The 16,645-nt window shown below is 39.7% G+C and overlaps 1 long non-coding RNA gene across 3 annotated transcripts in view; it reads right to left on the bottom strand.

The window, feature by feature from the left end:
- LOC109252054 (uncharacterized) overlaps window positions 1–15,478 on the bottom strand; it is a 169,591-nt gene extending 154,113 nt beyond the window's left edge. For all 3 annotated transcript variants that reach the window (XR_002073829.2, XR_008424225.1, XR_008424226.1), the window contains exon 1: window positions 13,992–15,478. This is a non-coding gene — a long non-coding RNA (uncharacterized LOC109252054). The remainder of the gene's footprint in view (window positions 1–13,991) is intronic.
- Window positions 15,479–16,645: the final 1,167 nt, after the last annotated feature.

Consider the following 16,645-nt stretch of genomic DNA (forward strand, 5'->3'; position numbering starts at 1 on the left):
GTCTAAGACTCACACGAAGGGTTGATAGAAGTCTACTTCATATCCTCATGGACACTTCGTGTATCAGTGAATGAGACAGTGAGCTCAGGAAAGCAGGCCTCAGAGAAGCAGCTCTGTTGCATTAGTCAGGGAGGAGACCGTGGGACTCAGTAACTGTGTCACTGGCTGTGGGTCTTGCTTGGGGCACAATATATCAAGTTTTCACCCACCTGGGCCTCGATTTCATGAACTGTGAGAGCATGACCTGAGTCAAAATCAAAAGTCAGATGCTTAACCAACTGAGCCACTCAAGTGTCCCCATGAACACTTCTAGATACTGTGTCCACGTTGCCTTCTCTGCTAGGAGCTCTTGGAAACAAAGACAAGACTACCCAGTGGATTTGGTCCGTACCTTCAAACAGCCCTTTAGGCTGTTTTAGAAATAATAGCAGAAGTGAAAAGGCTACCCTCACTACATACACACTTAAGTGTCTACTGGATTCACAGTTATCATAGATGAGACAAAATGATAAGAAAAATCGCCCAAACTTTCAATAAGTAGCAGGACTTGACAGCCTGACCACAAGTATATCTCCAGAAGAAATTTCCATTAGCCTTTACGCTTTTCCCCTTGAGAGAACAAGTTATAACACCTTCTTGGAAGTCTCATAGCCTTTCCTTTTTAAATACTAATCCTTTATTCTGACTGCAAAAGTTTTTCACTAATGATAGCTATCACATCTAAGCGAACATTTAAAATATGGACTTAAAAAAAAAAGATATTTTTGCCTGCAAACCACTCATTTTCAAAACCATCATCAGAAAGATGTCTGAATTGGTCACTGCTAGGAAGATCCACCTTAACAATCTCAAAGCAAGTTTTCTTCCCCTCCTGCCAATCCAGCAGCATGTCTCCCTTTCCAATCTCAAAAAACTAATTTTCAGAAATAAATTCATGTGTAAATCAAAGTATGCCTGTAGCTTGTCATTTCAACAAATAAAGTGACAAACATTTGTTAGATGCTTTCTATGTGCCTAGCCATGTTCTAAGTGCTCAGAGGCACAAAAGAACCACAAGGAATCTCTGGTTCCATTGAAAACTTATTCTGTCACATTGAAAATGCCTCAAAGTTTCCAAAGAGAAAAAAGAGACAGAACCTCTTCAGGAAACTTTTTTTCCATTGTGAGCCTTTGAACCTCATGTTAAATACTAAAGAAGAGTTTTTGAAATGTAGATTCTTTTTTTTTTTTTGCATTTATTTTTATTTTATTTTTTTAATATATGAAATTTATTGTCAAATTGGTTTCCGTACAACACCCAGTGCTCATCCCAAAAGATGCCCTCTTCAATGCCCATCACCTACCCTCCCTTCCCTCCCACCCCCATCAACCCTCAGTTTGTTCTCAGTTTTTAAGCGTCTCTTGTGCTTTGGCTCTCTCCCACTCTAACCGCCCCCCCTTTTTTTTTCCTTCCCCTCCCCCATGGGTTTCTGTTAAGTTTCTCAGGATCCACATAAGAGTGAAAACATATGGGATCTGTCTTTCTCTGTATGGCTTATTTCACTTAGCATAACACTCTCCAGTTCCATCCACGTTGCTACAAAGGGCCATATTTCATTCTTTCTCATTGCCACGTAGTACTCCATTGTGTATATAAACCACAATTTCTTTATCCATTCATCAGTTGATGGACATTTAGGCTGTTTCCACAATTTGGCTATTGTTGAGAGTGCTGCTATAAACATTGGGGTACAAGTGCCCCTATGCATCAGTACTCCTGTACCCCTTAGGTAAATTCCTAGCAGTGCTACTGCTGGGTCATAGGGTAGGTCTATTTTTCATTTTTTGAGGAACCTCCACACTGTTTTCCAGAGTGGCTACACCAATTTTCATTCCCACCAACAGTGCAAGAGGGTTCCCGTTTCTCCACATCCTCTCTAGCATCTATAGTCTCCTGATTTGTTCATTTTGGCCACTCTGACTGGTATGAGGTGATATCTGAGTGTGATTTTGATTTGTATTTCCCTGATGAGGAGCGATGTTGAGCATCTTTTCATGTGCCTGTTGGCCATCTGGATGTCTTCTTTAGAGAAGTGTCTATTCATGTTTTCTGCCCACTTCTTCACTGGATTATTTGTTTTTTGGGTGTGGAGTTTGGTGAGCTCTTTATAGATTTTGGATACTAGCCCTTTGTCCGATATGTCATGAAATGTAGATTCTTAAAGGGGAAAATAAAAGGTTGGCCTGAAGTTTGAAAGAGAGGTTGTCACAGCCACCATGAGGCATTCTTCAGGGAAAACAGTGCTTTCAGTGTTTATGAGTTATTCATTAGAGAGGCAGGGTCGAGCTGGCTGACACTGTGGGTGCTAAGGCAAAACTTTCATCCTGGCTGCAAGGTAAGAGCTATAAAGCCAGGTAAGGGCTGCCATGCATTTCTGGAGGGCAATTCTAAATCTCAAAAATGTAGAGAAACAGACAGGGAATAGGAGACATCAGAGACAGAGAAGGCTTTGCTGTTTTGTCCACAAAAGGAAATGGCATGTGCCAGGGGCAGAGCTGCTCAAGGCTTCATTAGGCAAAGAGGAGACCACATTTTGAGAAGACAGTCACAGGGATCAGAGCAGCTGCCATAATTTTTTTAATGTTTATTTCTTTTGAGAGAGAGAGAGAGAGAGGAGCAGAGAGAGAGGGGGACAGAGGATCTGTGCTGACAGCAGAGAGCCTGACAAGGGGCTTGAACTCATGAAATGTAAGATCATGACCCGAGCAGAAGTATGACACTTAACTAACTGGCAGCCACCCAGGCACCCCGCAGCTACCATAATTTTTAAAACTGAAAGGCTAGAATGGTAGAGCCTCAAGACTCTGCCTCAAATAAAATAAAATATTCAGAGTTAGTTTGAGACCCAAGTTTATTAAGCAGATGAGGCTGAAAGATACGTGATTAATTGAAATATGTTATAGGCACCCCTCACTTTGCACTGTTCCAACATGTACAAATTGCATTTACCATGCTTTAGTTAAACCATTCAACAAAACAGTTGAACACCATTCAACAAAACAGTTCAAATTTTAGTTAACACCGTATATTAATTGTGAGTAATCACATAAAGTGCAAACTTTGCTACTAACCTTCAGCCCACAAATCACTACATAACAGATGGGTATCATGATCAGTGACCGGTGACATCACTTCTTTCCAGGTCTGTCAGTGACCACTACACCTTTGTTATTCATTTCTTGCACAGACAGTAAAGAATACAGTTGTGGTGCCTCCTTATCTCCCTGTGATAAATTCACACAGTATTTTATAACAAGGATTAAAGTGCAACAAAGAGACAAAAAGTGATAATGCTAGAAGTGAAGGTTGGATGCAATTAGATCTGAAAAAATGGCAACAGAGAAGCAAAGATAAGATGAGATCTAGGCTTTCATGAAGCTATGATATAAACTATGTTGACAAAATTCAATGAATATAAAAAACAGCGTACAGTTCCTCCAACACATTTCAGTTTAAATGGTGGTAGAAGCAGAAAGCCAATCACGGTTGAAATGGAGCATGTCTACTTTGGCTTGCAGGCTGCAATCAAAGATAATCCAGATCGGTTCGGATCACATTCAAGCCAAAGTGTTAAAGTTAGCTGCCAGATTGAAAGAAAAATGTAATTACAGGGAGACTGAAAAAGAACCTTTTACTGCCAGTAAAGGTTGTTGTCATTGTTTCAGATGTTGGCATAAATTGATTAATGTTAAACTATCTGATGAAGCGGCTAGTACAGATAAGGATGCTGCTGTGAAATCTGGACCCAGATTGCAAGGATTAGTTAAGGCAGGTAGTTAAGATGCTCTCACATATGAAAGTGGCTGTGACAAAAGCATGAGGAGGTACCAGAGGAAGTGACATCAGCAAAAGACACCCTCAAGTTAAGGGAACTCTCAAAGATATTTCACAACATTGAAAACAAAAAGAATAAAATATTGAAAGCTGATTCAAACTTGGAAAGGATTATGACCATTTGCAGGCGTAATATACTGATACATGCTACAACATGAATATACCTTGAAACATTATGCTAAGTGAAAGAAGCCAGTCACAGAAGACTACATACTTTATGATTCCATTAATATGAAATGTCTAGAATAAACAAATCTATAGATACAAAAAGTAGGGGCACCTGGGTGACTCAATCAGTTGAATGCCCCACTTCAGCTCAGGTCAGCTCAGTCAGGGGTGGTGAGTTGGAGCCCACATCAGACTCTCTGCTGTGAGGTGGGAGCCCTTTTCAGCTTCAGATTCTCTGTCCCCTCCCCCCTTTCTCTGTTCCCCTCCCCCCTCTCTCGGCTCCCCCCCACCTCCCCTCCAGTGTACGTGCACTCTTTCTCTCAAAAATAAGTAAACATTTAAAGGGCCAAGTTCCAAAGAAAAGGAACCCTTAATAAAGTGAGTCTAGTATTCTGTTTATCTCTTTCCCCCTCAAGCAAATGATGATTCTTAGCATGGTAGGGGTTATAGTGGGTCGGGGAGTGGGAATGCTGAGAAGTCAGGCCAAGAACACATACTACAGGCAGAGAAGCCAGTACTCATGGAGATAGAGAGGAAACACAGGAGTCAGGGCCTGCAGAAGAAATCAGGCCTTAAATAGCCAAGACCCTTAAGTGGGGAGGCCTAGGAAAGAAAGCCTCAAATTCAGGAATTTCTCTTCAAGACTAATAAAACTGAAGATACTTTATATTTAGCAAGACTAATCAAGAAAAATGAGAAAAGGCACAGATTACCAATAACAAAAATTAAAATGGAGACCTCACCACAGAAGCTGCAGACCTCAAAGAGATACCAATGGAATATTAGAACAACTCTGTGCCATAAATTGGAAAGTTTAGATGAAATGGACGAATCCCTAAAAAAATAAGACTGACTACAACTGATGCAGGAAGAAACATAAAATCCAAATAAAGCTGTAGCTATTAAAGACACTAAATCAATCATTTAAAAATCTTTCCACAGAAAAATCTCCAGATACAGCTGGCTTCACTGATGAATTCTTCCATTTAAGGAAAAACAAACACCAGTACTAAGAAAACCTATCTCAGAGAAAACAATCTATAAATAAGAGAATGTATCAAATTTACCAGTAAACAAGGTCAATACACAACAAAAATAAAATACCAAAATAAACTATTAGAAAATGAGAGTTGAAAAAGGATACAGTAGGAATTCCCACCTCTCCCTTCCCTAGTAGAGCTCAGACTTTATTTACTTATTTATACATACATAATAATCTGATGCTGAATTTAACACTTCGAAGGAAGTCATAAGAGAAATCTGTACGTAAATGGTTGGACTTTAGTTTATCCAACAAACACGAATATATGCATGTTTTCCATTTACAGAGGCCTTCAGAACTACTCTCCAGGCCTTCAACTGCAAGGAAACACATCTCAGGTGCTACAATAGTTCCAGATATGTCTGCCTGAGCTCTAGGGGAGGAAAAAGGAAGTTAAATCATACAGCTAATACGATTCACAGGCTCATCCTCACTTTATTTTCAAGGGGAACCCTTGTTTTAAAGGGGCACTGATTCTGTAAGGAGACCTTTGTGAGGCCCAGGTGGACAACTCCCCAAAAATGTAGATGAAAGAGTAAAGGCCAGAGGCCAAGAAGCCAGGCTGGTAAGCCTCTGAATTTGGTGGAAAGCCTGTTTTAAAAACGGTTAACATTTTCCTCCCACCACTGCGTCAATGACTGGAAAAATGATTATTGACAAAAATAACAAAAGGTTATTAATGCCATTAATATATAAGGAATATACAAATATCATTTCAAGACCTCTAAGACCCAAAATACAAATGGACATCAATCCTTAACAAAATTTACTGAAAAAAAAATATTAACACACATGTCCAATAACCATCTCAAAAGTGTTTCCCTGGGGTAGAAATCAAAATTAAATTAAAATGAGTTACCTACCTATGTGGAATTTAAGATACAAAACAGATGAACATAAGGGAAAGGAAGCAAAAATAAGATAAAAACAGAGAGGGAGACAAACCATAAGAGACTCCTAAATACAGAGAACAAACTGAGGGGTGCTGGTGGGATGTTGGCAGGGGGAAGGGCTAATGGGAAGACTGGCATTAGCAAGGACACTGGTTGGGATGAGCACTGGGTGTTATATGTAAGTGATGAATCACTAAATTCTATTCCTAAAAAAAAAAAAATACTTTTCAAGTAAATCAAAAATTTGTAAAGTACATTACCCAAACTATTTACAATTCCATGTAGTGTAGGTTAGGGGAAAATCATGTGCATTTCTCTATTTCTTCTGTACATCTATACAAACTTGGAACTGAATAGCACAAGCCTACTCCTTATGTGCCTCTCTCATGATGTAAGAGCAATAATGACAAATTTCTCTTCCACGAATATAGAATTTCCATGGAATGTTCCAACAGTTGGGCTGCCTCACAGTGTAAGTCACAGGACTCATTTTTATCAAACCTGACTGTAGCAAATCTCTGGTAGATTTAGCTGGTATATCATATTATTTAAAATGTATAGCATGTATTTATACATATACATATATTCCATGTCAGCCCCTGATTTGTCATCTTTTTACCACTTTAGTTTTGCAGTATAAGGATGTTGGTAACATTTCACATTTTCATCTTCATGTAAATCAAGTTTCTCTGGTATTATGTGAACCAATGTATTTACCACTTTTGTGTTTGTCTGTTACAAATATTTCATAAAATAGAATATAAATTATAAATATAAATATAAATTATAAATATAAATATATAAATAAATAAATTGGGATGCCTGGATGGCTCAGTCCGTTAAATGTCCAGCTTCAGCTCATATCATGATCTCACAGTTAGTGAGTTCAAGCCCTGCATTGTGGTCTGTGCTGACAGCTCATAGCCTGGAGCCTGCTTCAGATTCTGTGTCTCCCTCTCTCTGCCACTCCCCTGCTCGTGCTCTCTCTAAGAATAAATAAACATTAAAAAAAATTTAAATTAAATTAAATGAATAAATAAGTAAAACGAGTTACCTGTTTTGCCAAACATATTAGTAGAGATTTTTTTTAACAATGTCTTTTAAATTTTTTTAAATAAGAGGAGCACTGTCATGTCTACTGGTGGGTGGACTGATGTAGCTTCAAAATCTGTAGAAACTTAACACAAAAGAGAAAATTCTATAATAAGGCTAATTCTAATCTAAATGCTATAAAGAAATAAATGCTGTGGGGATGGGTGGTTAATATGTCCTAGCCAACCTCATGTCTAAATAAGTTAAAATACCTGTTTCTTGAAATAAGTACTGCCCTCCCGATAGCAAATACTATCTTCCTTATGTTGTTGACCTACCTGGCTTTTCTATCATGATTCAGGGATGACCTTAAGAGAGAGCTAAATCTGGCAAACTGCAGTTAATCCTTGAATAACACAGGTTTAAACTGCATGGGTCCAGAACTACTGGGACCTTATGAAGATAAAAAGCTTCTGCACAGCAAAGGAAACAACCGACAAAACTAAAAGGCAACCAACGGAATGGGAAAAGATATTTGCAAATGACATATCAGGCAAAGGGCTAGTATCCAAAATCTATAAAGAGCTCACCAAACTCCACACCCAAAAAACAAATAACCCAGTGAAGAAATGGGCAGAAAACATGAATAGACACTTCTCTAAAGAAGACATCCGGATGGCCAACAGGCACATGAAAAGATGCTCAACGTCACTCCTCATCAGGGAAATACAAATCAAAACCACACTCAGATATCACCTCATGCCAGTCAGAGTGGCCAAAATGAACAAATCAGGAGACTATAGATGCTAGAGAGGATGTGGAGAAACGGGAACCCTCTTGCACTGTTGGTGGGAATGAAAATTGGTGTAGCCACTCTGGAAAACAGTGTGGAGGTTCCTCAAAAAATGAAAAATAGACCTACCCTATGACCCAGCAGTAGCACTGCTAGGAATTTACCTAAGGGGTACAGGAGTACTGATGCATAGGGGCACTTGTACCCCAATGTTTATAGCAGCACTCTCAACAATAGCCAAATTGTGGAAACAGCCTAAATGTCCATCAACTGATGAATGGATAAAGAAATTGTGGTTTATATACACAATGGAGTACTACGTGGCAATGAGAAAGAATGAAATATGGCCCTTTGTAGCAACGTGGATGGAACTGGAGAGTGTTATGCTAAGTGAAATAAGCCATACAGAGAAAGACAGATCCCATATGTTTTCACTCTTATGTGGATCCTGAGAAACTTAACAGAAACCCATGGGGGAGGGGAAGGAAAAAAAAAAGGGGGGGCGGTTAGAGTGGGAGAGAGCCAAAGCACAAGAGACTCTTAAAAACTGAGAACAAACTGAGGGTTGATGGGAGGTGGGAGGGAGGGGAAGGTGGGTGATGGGCATTGAAGAGGGCACCTTTTGGGATGAGCACTGGGTGTTGTATGGAAACCAATTTGACAATAAATTTCATATGTTGAAAAGAATAAAAAATAAAAAAAATAAACTGCATGGGTCCACTTATTTATGGATTTTTTTTCAGTAAACACCATACAGTACTGTAAATGTATTTTCCTTATGGTTTTCTTTACAATTTCTTTTCTCTAGCTTATTTTTATTGTAAGAATACAGTATATAATATATATAACATATAAAATATGTGTTAATAGACTGTTCATGTTGTCATTAAGGCTTATAATCAACAGTAGGCTATTAGCAAAGTTTGGGGGGAGTCAAAATTTATATGCAGATTTTTCGGCTGCACAGAAGATTGGTGCCATTGTTCAAGAGTCAACTGTATATTAAAGAAGAGTTTTGGCAGAACATATTTCAGCATTTAGTCTGACAACATGGTCCCAAGATGCCCCTCCAACACACACACACACACACACACACACACACACACACGTATACACATATACACATACTTCCTAAAACTCTTTCCTTTATTTTCAAAACTTTTCAAAACATACTTCCTGTGAATCCTCCAACTTCTTTTCAACTACTTTCTCTCTCTGCCAAATAGTTTTCCTCTGTCTGTCCTTTAAATACACCAAAAGGTTTGCATGCTTGGCTTTTTTCTATTTAAGGTTTGTATCTTCTTGATAAGTAGGCTCAGATTCTACTTTTGCTTTAAGAACTATCTCTACACTAACAACTTCCAAATCCATATCTCCAAAACTGCATGAGCTTTCTTCACCAATACTAGATCAGTACTTCTCGTATTAACTTCAAATATAACATCTAAAATGCAATTTTTGGGGTGCCTGGGTGGCTCAGTCAGTTAAGTGTCCGACTTCAGCTCAGGTCATGGTCTCGCAGTCCGTGAGTTCGAGCCCCGCATTGGGCTCTGTGCTGACAGCTCAGAGCCTGGAGCTTGTTTCCGATTCTGTGTCTCCCTCTCTCTCTGACCCTCCCCCGTTCACGCTCTGTCTCTGTCTCAAAAATAAATAAACGTTAAAAAAAATTTTTTTTAAATAAAATGCAATTTTCCTTTCTGACTCCATCTCACCTACTTTTCCCATATTTATTCACCCATTCATTCAACACATAGTTACCAAGTGCCAGCCATTATTGATGACACATTCTTCCAAGGTAGACACTTGGGAACCAACATTCATTCTTCTCAGCCCTTCTTCTGCTCAGGTCAACTGTGAATCGTAACTCAGAGAGGTCTCTTAGATTCAGCCCATTTCTTCATCCCTACTAACATTTTAGCCCCAGTCATCATAATCTCTCACCAGGATGCCGGCTGCTGCAACTTCCTATACATTTTTCCCTGCCAGTGAAGTCAGTCTGTTTTCCACACAGTTGGCAGAATTATCTTCCTAAAAATAAATCAGGTCATGTCACTCCCTTTTCTGAAAAGCTTTCACAGCACATAGTGGTGGTAGGGTCTTTGAACCAACTGCATTGGAATCAGCTGGGGAGCTCATTAAGCTGTCACTTCCTGAGCCCCAGACGTACTGCATCCATCTCCTTAGAGAGAAGGCCTAGGAATCCCCATTTTTAACAAGTTCCCAGGTGATTCTTGTTTCTACTAAAGGTAGAGGAGACCTACTGGCCTGCAGGAGAGAACCCAAACTCCTTAGGCAGAAATACAAGGTACTTCACCCTCTGGGCCCAAATGGTCTCAGTTCCCTCCACTCAATACCGTGCATCCTACACATCTCTCCTATCTAGACACCTCAGGCCCTCCCATACCTCCACACCATTCTCTATACACAACTCCTCTGCCTCCTTCTTCACCTAGCAAAACCCTGGTCAACCTTCTTCAGTGAATCCTTCCCTAACCACCAACTCTTTCTCCATTAGTATTGTCTCTTCCTCCTTTGTTCTTCTTTCTTCATACCTTCATTGTGGCCAGGCACTAGCCCCACTGAAACATAATTTACCTGTTCATGTGGTGGCCTCCCAAATAGACTGTGACCTAATAGTATTATCCGGCAAGTTAAAAAATCTTTATAAATGTTTAATGGGTTAATTAATTACTTGATTCACTGGGTCAACCAATTTATTTATCTAGTATTCATTTTGGGTCTATAAGAAAAAGCTAAAATTCTTGTACAATAAGGAAAAACAACCATTGCCATGCAAGCCAGGCCTGCCTCTGGAATTTACAGGTTCTAACCTTATAACAAGTTAGATCATCAAGAAACTCCCTGTTTTAGCTGCACACACTCCTCATAGAATTATAATTTCATGTAATGCTCTATTGTAATGATTAATTTTATGTGTCAACTTACCTGGGCCATGGGGTACCCAGACCTTTGGACAAACATCATTTTCGGTATATCTTAGTGTTTCTGGATGAGATTAACATTTGAATTAGAAGACTGAGTAAAGTAGATCGCCCTCCTTGGGGTGGGTGGGTCTCACTCAATCTACTGAAGAACAGAGTAGAACAAGAAGACTGAATAAGAGGAAACTCCTCTTTATACCATCAGCTTCCCTGATTCTCAGGCCTTTAGACTCAGACTGGAACTACATACATATTGGCTCTCCTGGGTCTCCAGCTTGCCAAATTGCAGATTTTGGGACCCCTCAGCCTCCATAATCACTTGACCCAATTCCTTGTAATAAATCTTATTTGTTTATTTCTTTAAATACACATCCTATTCTGTTTCTCTGGAGAACCATGGCCAATATAGTCACGAACTGGCCATTTGAAAACTATTTCTATATCAATCCCCATTGAAAACCTTGTCTATTAATTTAAGTGCTCCATTGAAATAGTAATAGATACAACTTGAGTGTGCTGCTGATGCCCAAATGTATATCACATCCCTGAGTTCCATACTTACGGATTCAAGTGTTCACTTTACATCTCAACTGAATTATCTCATAAGTAACTCAATTTGACCATGTCCAAAATAAAACTCCTGATCTTGCTCTCCAAACCAGCTTATGCCCAGTCTTTGCTATCTTAAAAGATGGATCATCACTCATCCATTTGTTCAAACCAAAAACCTAGAACAATCTCAATTCTCTTGTTCTCTTCATGCAGCTAATCAGCAAGTCATATTGATTCTGCTTCAGTCCAAACACTTAATCCCACCTCCACCAACTTCATCCTGGACCAAGTCAGCATTTTCTGTCACTCAGACTTTTGCAATAGTCCCAATAGGGACTCCAGTAGAAGACCCAATTGTTCTCCCTGCTTCCACTTTTGCCTCCTGCTGGCTGTTTTCCGTATAATAGCTAGTGGGAATCAGAATTAGACACTACAAAAGATAACAAAACTTTGCCTCTTCAAAATTTCCAAAAGCTCCCCAATCACACTTGGGGAAAACAATCCAAATCTCTACAAAGCCAAACATGGCTACCTTCTCTAGCTTCATCTCCTACCAGTCCCCTGCCACTCACACAACTGCTATATCCCTCTCCAAGTTTCCTCCAGTCTTACTGGTTGATTCTCAAATATATGAAGTTTTTTCCTATCCCTGGTCCTTGGAACTTGCTGTTTCCTTACCTGAAATGCTCTTTGCATGGCTCTTCTTATCATTCATGGTAAGTGCTCATATGTCACCTCCCCAGAGAGACCTTCCCCCTGCCTCCCCAGCACTCTCTATCCCATTAATCCACTTTGCCTTCAGAGCACTCATCACTATCTAATGAGTTCTTGACTCTCTCTCTTCACCAAAAACCTCATGAAGAGAGAGAATTTGTTTTTCTTATACACTTCATATCCATGGTCTGGAACACAGCACTTGCACAATAAGTAACTGAATGGGCAGATTCTTCTAGTATGTAATACCTAAAAAAATTCAATGTTTGCAAACTGATATGTATCCTATGATGAGACATGGAAATTATATAATTCATCATGTTTCTCTTTTTTCTTAACTTCTAGGAAGCCCAATTCCAAATTTTGTATTTAACAAAATTTTAATTAAGTAAAAAATTTTAATTTAAGTAAGAAAGCAAGAGTTATCTACATAAAAAAGAGAAATTGATTTGGTGAGCTGGACACGGAGGACCCACAGGCAGAGCTAAGCTTGACATAAAACTTAGTGGAGAGAAAATCTAGAAGGGATGAAATGTTGTCCAAGAAAATTCTCCTGGAAAAACTGGTAGAGAGAAAGTGACTCAAGAAGAAAATAATTTTAGGATGTCTGAGGAGGGCCTAGAAGAAAGGTTAAGGTATGGATTTAAATCTTGCTGGAGAAATAATGAAGAACCCTTGGCAAGGTGGATGGGATTGAGGGGAGGTGGGATAAACTTGGGATTAAAGGGATGGGTGCAATAGATGACTTTGTCATTAACAATGACTGAGGACTGGAGGTGGGGATGCTAAAGACATCCCTTCCATCTGCCTGTGGGCCCCAGACCGAGGGGAGAGACACAAGACAGGGGAAAAGACAGGGAGAGCTAAGTTCTGATAGAAACCTGGCAGGACTGCCCTTCTCTGTTAGTTCCTGACACTCAGCCTAATGTCCAGCAGACATGTTAAAGACCAGCACTAACTGTGAAGGCCAGGGGCAGGAGTAGATGCTGGCATGGTGGATATAGCGGTTGTCCCCAGGGGCATCTTTCCAGCTGGCTGGGTACTTCACAAAACTCTTTGGCAGTGGCTACAGTACTAGACAAGTGCAAGGTTTTGGATTTCTGTAGGTATTTCCCCATCCCCACATGCCCCTTGATTCCACAATTTGCCTCCCTCACACCAAGAGAGGGCCTTGAGATCCTCCTTATTAAACAAAATGGACAAGCACAATCGAAGGAACACAGTAGACATCCCACATCCACAGCCTGTTTCAGCACCCAGAGCCTTCTAATGGACACTTTACTCAGACATTACTGTCTATACAGGAGCCCAGAAATAGCAAGGACAAAATGTGAAGTTTCCCCTGAAAATTCTGCCAAATGACTGCATGTTAGTCAGAGTGACTCATATAATATGTTAGGGTCTTTGTAGGGGTTTTTTATGCTGAGTACAGTTTTCCATCACTGAGACATTTACCTATTCTAGAGCAGGGAATAGATAGATGGTAGAGCCAGTTTTTCAACATGCAGGGGAGAGCACTTTTGCTCAAATGACTTTTGCCTTATTTGGGGCCAGACCTAGAACCACTGACATGTCATTTAAAACCCCTCATAAGCATTCTTTAAGAGACACATTATTAACCCTACCAAGAAATCAGGCTACACTGATGCAAGACCTAAGAGGTCATTCATAAATCTAATTGGTATAGGCAAACCAAATGGAATACATTCATGGTAAATCTTGGAAAAAATGGTCCACTAACAGCTTCCATTACCTTCCATATGGCACGGCCATATGCATGGATGGAGGATCCCCTCCATCCTCAACGCACGTGCTCATTCTATACTTACCACACATACATACATTACATTTCATACTTACTATCTTCCAAGCACCATGTTTACAGCACCATCTCAAAAAAGCCTCCCAACAACCCTGTGAGGCAAATACCACTATTACCCCATTTCACAGATGAGGTAACTCAGCAAGGTTAAGCCCTCACCTGGTTGGTAGAGCCAGCATTCAGATCCAAGTGTTCGGACTCAGGAGTTCCCATTCTCAGTCTCTAGGCTATGCTGTCTCCCATCGGATGGCATAGGGCCATTAGTAGAAATGCCAACATGCAACTGCCTCTGAAGAGAAAGAAATGTTCCAACTGACCAGGATGGATTATGCGTCAGAGGCAGAGGAGATGGGTCATCTTGAAGCTCTGAGTATACTAACTCTGTATACAAGTGGTTTTGTTTGCTAAATTAAATCATATTGTCAGCTAAACTTACAGTAATGCAGCAATCACTTTCACTTTCTTCTAGTTTATAATATTTGAAGTTTCCTCCTAAAAAACAACCACTTAAGCTTAAGAAAACACCTTCTAAATGATTTCTGAAGAGATGAAACAATTGTAAAGACTTTGCTAACTGATCCCAATGCAGAGAGACTCTTAAACCAAAAACACTTTTTAATAATTTTTTATTTATTTTTGAGAGAGAGAGAGCCCATGAGCAGGGAAGGGAGGGGGCAGAGAGAGAGGAAGACAGAGAATTCAAAGCAGGGACCATGCTGTCAGCACAAAGCCTGATGTGGAACTCAAACCCACAAACTGTGAGATCATGACTTGAGCCGAAGTTGGATACTCAACCAATTGAGCCACCCAGGTGCCCCTTAAACCAAAAAGCTTAAGCTCTGGGTCTCAAACCCCTGCAGAACACCACACACAGACACACACAGACATGCACACATACACACCCCACATATTCATCACACAAACATAAAACGCACATACTACACAAACAACACACACCACAAGCAAACACACCACACACATACCACACACTCCACTCACACACCACAGCACACATTTATTCGTCACAAAAAATATACCATAAATAGCACAATACACCAAACACATGTACATAACACATATATGCCCAACACACAAACCACACACCCATCATATATACACACATATACCACACACACAACACACACTCAGCATGTACACACGGCACACATACACGCTAACAGTAGAGTTGCACCTGCTGCCTATGCTTGTGATACTTAATTGTGGTGTGATATTTATGATGGAATTCATTTTCAATTTGAAGAGTACAGCTCCATAGGGGCAATTGTTTAAACTTGAGAATAAATTAAATGACAATTTTAGTTAATTTTTATAGTCAAAAATGCAGTTTATATTAAAAAAAAAAGTATGAGGCTTCAAAAATCATACTCTTAAGCCTACTGAATCACTGTAATTTTAAAATCTTGAATCTGCTATTAGTGGGGGGAAGGAAATCTATTTTGCAATCTGGCACATTCTTATGATGAGTTTCTTACTGTGACTCATGCCATAGATGCCTTGTGCAAATGTATAAGAAAATAACCAGACTGGTATGTGAGGAGAATTTCAATGATGAGAGAAAAGCTGTTTGGGTGCATCAAACCCTTCCCAGCCTTCCCAGCCTTCCCAGCCTTGGGGCTACTAAGGCTGCACACATCATGCCAAAAAAAAAAAAAAAAGTATTCTCACAGAGTGGGGAAGAACTTCATAGGACACCAGTAGGGAAAAAAAGGGGGAAGAATTTTTAAACTTGCCCTATGTCCACTGAAAACCACTCTTAAATCTAATAGCTTATATTCTAGCTCTTTTCTTCTCCTAATTCAAAATCTTTTAGCTAAATAGAGCCCCTCAACTGTCTTCAAGCTTAGAGCTAGGGAGAGTGAATGGAGGTGACGCAAAAGAAGGAAGTTGAGGAAGTTAATGGGAGATTAGGCTTAGTGGCTTCCTCCATGAGTGGGCTTCTCAAGAGGGAGAAAAGAAAGGTTGAAGCGCACAGGGCTGAGGAAAGTGCAAGATGCACATAACTCAGAAGTTCTTGCCTAATTCTTGACATAGTATGTGCCAAAGAAGTTTATTAAATCCATGATGTACATTCCTTAGTGATTTGGGGTTACACTGCAATTTGGGGCTATCCGTGACCATGTAACTATCTCACCCTATTACTTACTGCATTGTGTTTAAGTTTCAGGGGGCAAACTGTCAAGAATTCTTTTATCTTTTTAAATCTACTATATTGAAGAAATCAGGTGTATTTTTTTTTTTTAGTTTTTTTAATGTTTATTTTTGAGAGAGAGAGAGAGAGAGAGAGAGAGAGAGAGAGAGAGACGGAGACAGAAGCAAGTGGCGAAAGGGCAGAGAGAGAGGGAGACACAGAAACCAAAGCAGGCTCCAGGCTCTGAGCTGTCAGCACAGAGCATAATGCAGGGCTCGAACCCATGAACTGCAAGATCACGACCTGAGCCGAAATCCAAAGCCTAACCGACTGAGCCACCCAGGCACCCCTCGGGTGCATATTTTTATATAAATGTTGATTACAACCAGTCTTTAAAGAAGATCCTAGAAGTTTACTGTGAATCATTTACAACAAACAACATTTGAGACATTCATTATTCTCTTTAATAAAAACCACTATTAAAATAATACAATTTGTTTAAATAATATTTCAGAAGTGTTAGAGACAGCAAATTAAACAATGGGTTTATTACGTGCTACAGGAAAGGAACAGATTTTTTAGTACTAGAAAAATTCTTATCTTCTCCTTGGGTGTCAGGAGCTTCAAAACAGTTACTTCAATGAAAGGAAATGCATTTGTCTTA

Source organism: Panthera pardus, unplaced genomic scaffold (genome assembly GCF_024362965.1).
Source record: "Panthera pardus isolate Hobbes unplaced genomic scaffold, ASM2436296v1 HiC_scaffold_20, whole genome shotgun sequence".
Lineage (NCBI taxonomy): Eukaryota > Metazoa > Chordata > Mammalia > Carnivora > Felidae > Panthera > Panthera pardus.